At 45.7% G+C, this 11,732-nt stretch overlaps 1 protein-coding gene across 1 annotated transcript in view; it reads left to right on the forward strand.

Annotated features, from left to right (window-relative positions):
- FXYD6 (FXYD domain containing ion transport regulator 6) overlaps positions 1-11,732 on the forward strand; it is a 232,128-nt gene that overhangs the window by 170,620 nt on the left and 49,776 nt on the right. The window lies entirely within an intron of this gene.

An 11,732-nucleotide genomic window follows, 5' to 3' on the forward strand; every position in this document is an offset into this window, starting at 1 on the left:
TTGCCGACCGCACGCTTATACCGTGCGTCGGCAAAGTGGCAGCTGCAGGACCAGCGACGCAGTATTGCGTCGGCAGCTGCAGGCTGATTAATTAGGAAGCAGCCGCTCGCGCGAGCGGCTGCTTCCTGTCAAATCACGGCAGGGGGCTCCGTGAATAGCCTGCGGGCCGCCGATGGCGGCTCGCAGGCTAAATGTAAACACAAGCGGAAATAATCCGCTTTCTTTACATTGTACGGCGCTGCTGCGCAGCAGCGCCGTAAGGCAGATCGGCGATCCCCGGCCAATCAGCGGCCGGGGATTGCCGCCATGTGACAGGGGACGTCCCGTCACTGGCTGCACAGGACGGATAGCGTCCTGTGCAGCCTCGATCGCCGGGGGGGGGCCAGGTAGGAGAGGGAGGGGGAGGATTTCGCCGCGGAGGGGGGCTTTGAGGTGCCCCCCCGCAACACCCAGGCAGGCAGGAGAGATCAGACCCCCCCTGCACATCATCCCCATAGGGGGGAAAAAAGGGGGGCAATCTGATCTCTCTGCCTGCACGCTGATCTGTGCTGGGGGCTGCACAGCCCACCCAGCACAGATCACTCAAAACAGCGCTGGTCCTTAAGGGGGGGTAAAGGGTGGGTCATCAAGTGGTTAAGAAGTTAAATAGCAGGATGCAAAAAAGACTTGATTTGTAGAATGAGAAAGTAAAGGCAAATAAAAAGAGGAAATTTCAACGTGATGCACAGAACTTTAAAAAGGGTAATGTGTGTGTTAATTATAAGGATAGACAGTGGGGTAGAGCCAGGCGCAGACGTTTCACCAGGGCTTCTTCCTCAGAAAAATAACAGGGGAATGATTCTGGCTCAGGCGGTGATGACCAACAACAAAAAACTTTATACAAGAGGAGCAATAAGTATCCAAGGAGCATTTTGAAAAATGGTGAGGATGTAGTCACTAGAGAAAAATGTTTTTAAGCAAAAGCAAACCAAGAAAAGGTAGGCGAGGCCGGGGTCACTCTGAAAGAAAAAGGCAACAAGCAGTAGGGATGCTCGGAATTGCAATTTTTCCGTTCCGCGGTAATTCCGCATACCGCCAATCCCAAATTCCGCTTCCTTTTAATTCCGGCGATATTCCGGACCAGTTCCGCGGTATACGGAATTTCGTCGGAAAAATCTCTCTCTTCCTCCTCCCTCCATCCCTTATATCATCCAGTACAGAATTGCAGATTTTCAAAACAGCTTATATACCATAGTTGGGATTTGAACCCAGGACTCAGTGTGTAGTAGGTATCTGTCTTACACTCTAGACCATGAACCACACTACATGCTAAAGCTGGCCTAGCATAAAGCATACTACCATTATGATCAATTCGATAGTAAAAGTAGCATGATTAAGGATTTGTACTTTTTGAAAAGCATGCTTGTATACCATAGCTGGGATTTGAACCCAGGACTCAGTGTGTAGTAGGTATCTGTCTTACCCTCTAGACCATGAACCACACTACATGCTAAAGCTGGCCTAGCATAAAGCATACTACCATTATGATCAATTCGATAGTAAAAGTAGCATGATTAAGGATTTGTACTTTTTGAAAAGCATGCTTATATACCATAGCTGGGATTTGAACCCAGGACTCAGTGTGTAGTAGGTATCTGTCTTACCCTCTAGACCATGAACCACACTACATGCTAAAGCTGGCCTAGCATAAAGCATACTACCATTATGATCAATTCAATAGTAAAAGTAGCATGATTAAGGATTTGTACTTTTTGAAAAGTATGCTTATATACCATAGCTGGGTTTTGAACCCAGGACTCAGTGTGTAGGAGGTATCTGTCTTACCCTCTAGACCATGAACCACACTACATGCTAAAGCTGGCCTAGCATAATGCATACTACCATTATGATCAACTCGATAGTAAAAGTAGCATGATTAAGGATTTGTACTTTTTGAAAAGCATGCTTATATACCATAGCTGGGATTTGAACCCAGGACTCAGTGTGTAGTAGGTATCTGTCTTACCCCCTAGACCAGGGGTAGGCAATCCGTGGCTGCAGAGCCGCATGCGGCTCTTTTTCACCTTTGCCGCGGCTCCCAGCCCGCGGCTCAGGTAGTGTGTGTCAGTGGCTGCGGCGCGCGTGTGACGTGTGCTGCTGCTGGCCGGCAGCCTATCAGAGAGGCCGCCGGACCGGTGCAGTGCGGGGCTTAGGGCGGCCATTTGCCCGTAGCCCTGCAGTGTAATGCAGGCAGGACGTGACGTCGGGAAGGAAGAGGATCGTGGGAGTTGCGCGCCCCAAGGAGATCGTGACAGGAGGTCTTCTGACTAGGTGAGTAAATGGGTTTTTCTTTTCATATCTGCTGAAGGATTGTGCATATTGGGGTCAGATCTGCTGAAGGATTGTGCATATTGGAGTCAGATCTGCTGAAGGATTGTGCATATTGGGGTCATATCTGCTAACGATTTGTGCATATTGGGGTCATATCTGCTAACAATTTGTGCATATTGGGGTCATATCTGCTAACGATTTGTGCATATTGGGGTCATATCTGATCCTGTATATAGCATTAAGGTAAGAAACAATATATGCAGTGTTAGATTTGTTTTATAATGGTTTTGCGGCTCCCAGTTTTTTTCTCTTTTCGGAAACGGGTCCAAGTGGCTCTTTATGTCTTAAAGGTTGCAGACCCCTGCCCTAGACCATCAACCACACTACATGGTAGTAGGTATCTGTCTTACCCCCTAGACCATCAACCACACTACATGCTACACAGTAGCATCAATTCAATAGAAAAAGTTTCTATTGAATTGATCATAATGGTAGTATGGTACATGCTAGGCCAGCTTTAGCATGTAGTGTGGTCAGAGGTGGGACAAGGTCCTTCAGCACCCAAGGCTGAGACTGTTAAGCTTGGAGGTGTAATCTCCACAGTCAGCATGCAACACATAAGCTGACGTGAAGGAGGTACACACACCAGCACAAGGAATCAGGATATCCCCAGTTTAGTGGAGGAGAGGACTGACTCCAATAGGAGATTGTGGTGCACAGAGCCGGTGCAGATCTGAACAGCCACAAACAACACTTTCGTAATAACGTCTCAGCGCAAAGTAGCGCTGAGCGCATAAACCAGGACTGAGGAGATCAGGACAGGTAGACAGAATGAACGCTTGCTTAACTAGCCACTACTTAGTGACAGCAAGCGTCCACAATAAAACAGACTGGAATGAGGTAGCCAATGCGTTTGCAGCAATGGCGTGCCTCACAAAGACAGGACAGGATAGTCAGGAAATAGCAGGATCAAGATAGATGAACGTAACACAGATAAATATACAATAAGTATGATTTCCTAGCGTATTACAATTACAGCTATCAATGAAACTATTTGTAACGTCTGACTAACATATGTATATATCGGCAATGAACCGATATATGACATAAGCAGGAACTCTGACTAAGACTGGAGTAATACATGGGACAGGACTCAGAAGGATTCGCTATCTCTTCGCAGAGATGAACGCAATCCACAAACAGGACCAGGAACAGGATAACTAGCTCAGCGTGCTGGAACGCTGACTAACGGAACATAGGATATAAACAGTTCGTGTACGTATATATCAGCGACACTGATGTATCAACGTAACACGAATACAAGGAAAATAATAAAATGCGCAAGTATGCGTATATATTGGCGATGAACCAATATATGACACAAGACAAGCAGAGTAACAACTTCTAGAACAAGAGCAGAACTAGGAGGACTCGCTGACCCCTTCGCAGGAGTCAGCGCAGTCCACACGGACTAGGAACGAGGTGGGGCACGGGCAGAGTAACAGACAGAATCTGAGACTATGGTAGCCCATCAAGCATTGCAGGAAGCAGTTCTTTATACTGAGGTCATCCAATGGGAGCAGACCTGCAGATTCCCACGCAAGTGAATGGTAATTAATCACAGGCTGACAGCAGGAAAAGGCAGACAATGATATGCAGCCTGCAGGAAAGGGATTGCCCCTCCATTGCAGCAGACAATGTTTGTTTACACAAAAGCATATTAAACTGTCATTAACTTCAGAGCGACTGCAGATGGAATCAGCAACTAGTTTAAGTGCAAACCAAACTATGCAAGAAAATGCATGTAATGACATCAGAACTGCTTGGGTTACAATACCACTGCAGCCAGCAGTAAACGCTGCAGACATGATCATAACAGAGACAGCAAAGTGCGCCCCCCCATCCCTCCCACCCCAGCCGTCACACACTGATTGCTATTACACTAAGAGGTGCCCCAGGGCCTCCAACCCCCCAACACCTTAATCTCTACTTATCTGGCTTGCAGTCGCTGCTATGTATCACCTTTTCTTATTTCTTTCTGCTTCAAACACAATTGGGAATGACAGCTGAATGAATTGTGCACCCCCTCCTACACTGCGCCCTGAGGCTGGAGCCTCTCCAGCCTCTGCCTCAGCCTGGCCCTGAGTGTGGTTGATGGTCTAGTGGGTAAGACAGATACCTACTACCATGTAGTGTGGTTCATGGTCTAGAGGGTAAGACAGATACCTACTACACACTGAGTCCTGGGTTCAAATCCCAGCTATGGTATATAAGCATGCTTTTCAAAAAGTACAAATCCTTAATCATGCTACTTTTACTATCGAATTGATCATAATGGTAGTATGCTTTATGCTAGGCCAGCTATAGCATGTAGTGTGGTTCATGGTCTAGAGGGTAAGACAGATACCTACTACACACTGAGTCCTGGGTTCAAATCCCAGCTATGGTATATAAGCTGTTTTGAAAATCTGCAATTCTGTACTGGATGATATGATGGATGGATGGATGGATGGATGGATGGAGGAGGAGGGAGAGAGATTGCTCAAGACCAGTCTTATCACCCGAATGACAGTCTGTACACACGCCCGATTTAGCGTGCGAACGATGGCACGTCCAAACGACCCGTCGTTCGTGAAAGGTTGACGTGTGTATGGGCCTTAAAAGGAATTGAGAAGTGCTTGGAGAGGTTTTATGTTGATATAGAGGTAAATAGTGAGCTTGTTGTTGATCTCCTACGGTTTATCTTGAACAATCATTTTTTAGAAGATTGGTACTATAGACCATAAAGGGGAAATGACCATGGGAGCGGCATGCTCTCCTATGTACGCCTGCCTACCCCTTTGCTGTATGGAAAGAGGAGGTGGTGTGGGTGGACGGTGCATTTCAGGAGCATGCCGCCCTATGGCTTCGTTATGTGGATGATGTATTTATGATCTGGACTGGAACGGAGGCAGATTTGAAATGATTTGCTGATAGTCTTAATGTTAATACTGCCTATAATATCTTCCTGACATGTAAACATTCAGAGACTCATTTGCAGTTCATGATGTCAACCTTCTAAGGGAGGGTAACAATCTGGTCTCATCTATATATGGAAAGGAGATAGCTGGACATCTCCGCTTACACTAATAGAGTGCGCATCATCCTGCACAAGTGCGTGCAGTCCCTATTAGTCAATTCCTGCATATTTGCAGTATTATTCAATGTTGGAGGGGTTTAAAATGGAGGCCAAGCAACTGAAAGCAAGATTAAGGATGAGAGGTTACCCCCCAGTGGCCTGTTGAAGTCAGCTTATCACAGAGCTTTGAATATAGGTAGGAGACGTATGCTTACTAAAAAGGAAAGGGATAGGAATACAGAACTGAATTATCTAAGATTGATCATGCCCTGGTTTCAGACAACAGGGAATAAATATTGGCATGTGCTGACAAGGGATGAAAGAACTGCTACTATTGTAGGCTCTAAGCCTGTAATTACTGCTAAAAGAAATACAAATCTGTTCCATTCTCTGGTACAACCTGAACTTAAGACACAAACATGTGACTTGTGGTTAAAACAAAATTGGGGTGGCAAACCACAGGCAGGATATTGCTCAATTGCTTTGTTACTCTGGCATGCAATCTCTTCTGGTGGAACTGATAGGAGATCTAGAAGAGCCAATTTCCAAAACCAGAAATTAGGCAAGTTCTTTAGGAGACCCCACTGGCAAAGCTCTTGGCCCAGATGGTCCTCCATTAAGGTGGCCATACACTTATAGATTAGCAGCAGATTCGACCATCGGATAGATTCCTGTCAGATGCCTGTCAGGTCAAATCTGACAGGAATCTATCTGATGTGTGCCACACAGTAGGAACAGATTTCCAATAGATTTCAGAATGAAATCTATTGAAAATCGATCAAAATGCAGTGTTGCACCATTCGATCCAATGCAACCCTATGGGTTATTGATCTGCTGCCAGCAGCTGATCGACCCAGATTTTCTGTCCGGACCGATAAAGCACATCGATCGAAATTGGATGGAAATTGAATGATATGCTAATCGATAATGCTTTTTGCTGCATCGATTTTTAGCCGATTCGATCAGAATGGTCGAATAGGCTATCGCTTGATGGTTAAAATCGACCAGTGTATGGGCCCCTTTAGACTATTACGACCTTTAGGGTGATGTTTTGCCCTTATCTAGTGAAAATGTTTAAAAGTCTGACTTCTGAGGAGGAGAATACGCGTTCCTTACCGAGAGATATGTTAGTCGCACAGATAACCGTAATCCAGAAACGCTAACTGTTCTAACTTCCGCCCTATCTCGATTTTAAAATGTGCATTTGCCATAGTGTTCCCAATCGAGTAGCCGCACTTATGGGCATGCTGGTGTAACCTGACCAAGCAGGGATTATCCCAGGTCATGAGGCCAGAGACAACACCATACCCACTTTTGATCTCATTGATTGGCTCCATCACAAGGGAACCCCAGCACTGCTCCTGTCTACAGATGACTAAAAAATGTTAAACAGGGTATACTGGGTTTTCCTTCGGCATATAGGACTGGGTAGCAATATGCTGACTCGTATTTTGGCCCTATACAACAATCCTCCAGCTCAGGTCATGGCTAATGGTGTTGCCTAATGGTTTATCTTCGGATTGTCCATAAGAAGAGACATGTGAAAGGTGTTAAACTGTCATCCTCAGAGCACAAGGTGGTGGCCTACGTGGACGATCTCTTGTTCTACCACACAGATCCCCTTATATCCCTTCCAAACCTACTAAAAGAATTGAATAGGTAATGTCAGTACTTTCATGTTCTGGATCAAGGACTACCCACACTACCGGTTGCATAGCCTCTATCTCATGGGAGAACTTTATTACTATGCGCTTGTGTATCTTCTTCCAGTTTGTTAGTCTCAATTGGAACGGACTTTCTTTTGCCAAGGTTAGGGGATTTGAAATTGAATTCCCTGGACTGAGATGTATACTCATTGCCATCTTGAACTGGAAGGGTTAATTCACATTGGAATTATGGTTATGTATAGATTCAAGAACTGTTTGTTGTACGCAGTTAGGTTCTCTTCACTGTTTCAGATGTATGCAGGAATCCACCATATTTATGGGATTTGCTGTTTAGTTGACTAGTGAGAATGCATAGCTTTGCAATAAAGAATTGTTCTTTGAGTGCAGCTATACTGGTTCGGTTTTCTTTTTACTAATGTGTATGTTTACCAGAGCTAGCACCAAGATGACTAGTCTTTACACCAGGGGTCCCCAAACGTTTTGGGTCGAGGGCCGGGTCAACATACTTCAGACTGCTGGGGGGCCGGAGTATACATAAGTTGATGTAGAAGTCTTTGCGGGCCAGAGAGTGAAGCATACCCATGTGACAACCTGCAGTCCAATTGGACAGCAGTGTCACCTGATGTGGAATTCAATTGGAAACAAGCAAATTACTGCTCCTTGGTTCCATGTGGCTGGGTGATGCCAGCACTGCTATTCTATATGCAGACCACCAATATTTAAAGATGTAGCTGACCGCATCTATAAGTAATACATTTTGTGTGTGTGTGTGTGTGGGGGGGGGGGGCAGTAAAAGAGCCTCAGGGGGCCACATTCGGCCCGCGGGCCTTAGTTTGAGGACCACTGCTTTACACTATATAAACAGCAATATTGGTTATTTTTTGCCTCTATTAACCTCCCTGGCGGTATGATTCCTTCCTGATTTTAGGAGTACAATTTTTTCATTTATTTTAGACCATAAAATCAAGAAAAAAATCATACCCCTAGAGAGCCAGCAGCCGCCCTTAAAGGGACTCCGAGCTCATCTAAAAAATAAAAGTTGTACTCACCCGGGGCTTTTTCCAACCCAGTGCTGGTCGGGAGGTCCCACGACGGCGTCCTGGCTCCTCTCCTACTCCCTGCTCCGGAATGGCTGACAGGCCGCAGCCCGGGCGACACTCGGCAGAGTGTCGGGCTGCTCCTTCCGCGTATGATGCGGCTGACGTCACACGCCGGCCGCCTCGCGTCATCACGGCGGCCGGCGTGGCAGTACAGCGCATGCGCGATTTAATCGCGCATGTGCGGTACTTTCACGCCGGCCGCCGTGATGACGCGAGGCAGCCGGCGTGTGACGTCAGCCGCGTCATACGCGGAAGGAGCAGCCCGACACTCGGGCGAGTGTCGCCTGGGCTGCGGCCTGTCAGCCATTCCGGAGCGGGGAGTAGGAGAGGAGCCAGGACGCCGTCGTGGGACCTCCCGACCAGCACTGGGCTGGAAAAAGCCCCGGGTGAGTACAACTTTTATTTTTTAGATGAGCTCGGAGTCCCTTTAACTCACTTACCTGCGATCCAGCACTACAGTTTTCCCTCCATCCTCCGGGCAGTGCTGTAACCCTATAGTGAGATCGCCAGCTGTTGTCATGATGACAGACAGCGATCTTACCAGAGGGATCCAGAGCCTTCGAGGACAGGAAGGAGAATGGTTGCCAGAATCTGGATCCTGGGGGAGGTGGTGAGTTCTGCATTAACCTCCCAGTAGCTACCACGAGTCTCGGGGTTACCGCTCTAAGCTGTGGTTTTCCACTCCAAGTCTGACTCGGGGTTACCGGTGATTAAATGTACATGAAGAAAGAGGTATCAGACACAAGGAGCAAGGTCACTTGTGGAACATTTTAGTCTAGTCTAGAATATCAGCCTGGTTGCATGGAAAGCAATATTTGTGACCCCAGATAAACCTTAAAATATCCTGAATAATTTTAGCAGATTGAATTCCTCTCTCAGACAAAGGCAAGATATCTGGGTTAAATTCTGGATCGCTGCTCTAATCGATTTCTCAGTCTTATGTTTTGCAGCATTCTTACAAATGAATGTATATTTGGTAATGCTGGGGAAATCAGACTGTGTTTGTCCACATCCTTGATTAAAAGCCTGGAAGGCACAGGAGGCAGTCAGCCATACAGCGTGGTACACTACATTATCAGCCCTGCTGTCACTAAATCATTCCTCTGTGTAAATTGTTTCAACTACAGAAGCAGCATTTTCAGATATGAAGAATATAACAAGCCTGTGTTACATTTTTATGCAACATTTTACAGCTCTTGGTTTTATGCCTCTGTCACATGTGCAGCACTTATAAATATCTTCAGTTCATTGTAACAGACAAAAAAGAATCTCAGTAGATGCTATATAAACTTTAGAACAGGCTACAAAAACATAGAGGTGATCCGTTCATTCTGACTAGGACGTGACCTGAATAGAGCAGGAATGCTGGAGGCAGAAATAAGGCACTTTTGACAATGTGCACTAAAACATTGCAGAGTATTCACCTCTGTGTGTAGAGTGAGGTGATGTGAGGAGGACCCGCCCCTTCCAATTGTTGTCTACCCAGACTCTGTCCTTCCTCATGCCCTTTCACGTAGCTAGTCACTAAGGCCTTGGGGCACTTCTACGCTGAAAATCGCAATAGCAATCTGAAGCAATTTTCACTCGTTTTCGAGCACACACTATTCGCCTCGATTATGGGTTAGATTGCCACATGTGATTACTATTCCTGACATGTAAAAAGAAAAAATGCTGCAGGAGGCTTTTGCAATTTGGAGATCGCATAGCACTGTGTTTGTTATGTGAATTGCACAAGTTCCCATTTATTTACCCTAATCGCAAATGCAGGAAAAATACAGCAGGCACTATGTTTGTGATTGAGTTAAAAACAAATCACACTACTCTGTACAGGGCACCACGATTACCACGTTAATCACGGTGCCCTTGCAATCAGCAAAACGCATGCGCTTCTAAAATAGGATCGGAGCACACATGAAGCAACAAACATGGAGCTTGATACATTAAGCTGTGCTGCTAAAGCAGCTGGTAACTAATGTGCACTGTGTCACATGCCCCTAGTGGCCGAAACACACAATGCCTTCCAATTGGATTCAGCACACAGACCATCCAATCTCGAGGACACAATCAATGAGCTGAAACCGCTGGAATTTTGGCAGCAGACAGACCAGAGGGAGGCGTGCGATCTATTAAACACAAAATACTAGGCTGCCACCATCTCTTTTTGATGGGAAGAGAAGCCACAATCTGCCTGATACTAATACCTGCAAATAGAACAGTTAAAACACACCCTGTTCTGACTAATAACAACAATTCTCAGTAGCGTTCTTCAGAAGCTAGAATTCTTCCTGTGTGTGGCTAAATAGTAGGGGTAGCTAAACAAATAAATGACTTTTAGAAGTCTTTTATTATGAATGCAATATAAATAATTAATATAAACAGAAAATTATTAAAATCAAAAATTATGGAGACAATAGTAGCGCAGTATAAAAATAAAAAGGGAAGAAAATATGAATACTTAAGCTCAGGTGAAAATATGTCCTTTCTGGGAAAACACATAAAGTTCTTTGTTTCCAGAGCAAAGTTCAAACAAATATGGCCGCTGCTCAGTCCCCAGAGCAATGGCATGCCTTTGTGACGATGGAATTTTGGAGTACTGTAGTTTCTGAATAGGCCCCCTGCCGTGTTTATTCTGTCCATAAAAGAAGTCAGCAACACTTTGCCATTTGGGCTTGATGGTCCCTGAAGGAACTTTTGAACCAGGTAATTAAAACAAACATGCCTTATCAGAGGGCCAACGTATCTCATGAAAAGAAACTCTGCCAGCAGCTATGAAAGCCAGAGACCCCAGGCTCACAGTTTGCTGTACCTAAACATAAAATTTTGATCTGGCACGTCAACGACAATCGGTGCAGCAAACCGATTGCAATGGCGTTTTCTTTTCTCATGGCTCTTCCATGACACACTGCTTTTAAAAAACATTTACTCCTTTATTACCACCCTGAGCCCTGTCAGGTCCTGTAGCATTTTAGGACTAGATCCCCTCACTTTAATTGGCCTAATAGGCTGCCTGTTACTGACATTTTAACTCAAGCTGCACTTATTTAGCAGCAAGGCTTAAAGTACCAATGTCGCGAAAATCTCAAAATTTTAAATGTATATAAACACATACAAATAAGAAGCATGTTTCTTCCAAAGTAAAATCAGCCATAAATTACTTTTCTCCTATGTTGCTGTCACTTACAGTAAGTAGTTGAAATCTGACATTGCTGACAGGTTTTGGGCTAGTCCATCTCTCCATAGGGGATTCTCAGCATAGCCTTCATTCTTTATAAAGACACTCCCTGAAAAGGATTTATACAAAGATGCTGGCCAGCCTCCATGCCCGCTGCACAATTTTTGGCAGTTGGATGGAGCAACTGCCATTCACTAAGTTCTTTAACCGCTTGCCGACCGCGTCACGCCGGCGGGCGTGGCCGCGGCGGCAGCCCCAGGACCGCCAAACGCCGATTGGCGTAAAGTCCTTGGGGCTCGTAAAGTCCTTGGGGCAGAAGCCTATGACAGCCGATCGCCATGATTGGCTGGCTGTGGGGAGGGAGG

Source organism: Hyperolius riggenbachi, chromosome 6 (genome assembly GCF_040937935.1).
Source record: "Hyperolius riggenbachi isolate aHypRig1 chromosome 6, aHypRig1.pri, whole genome shotgun sequence".
NCBI lineage: Eukaryota > Metazoa > Chordata > Amphibia > Anura > Hyperoliidae > Hyperolius > Hyperolius riggenbachi.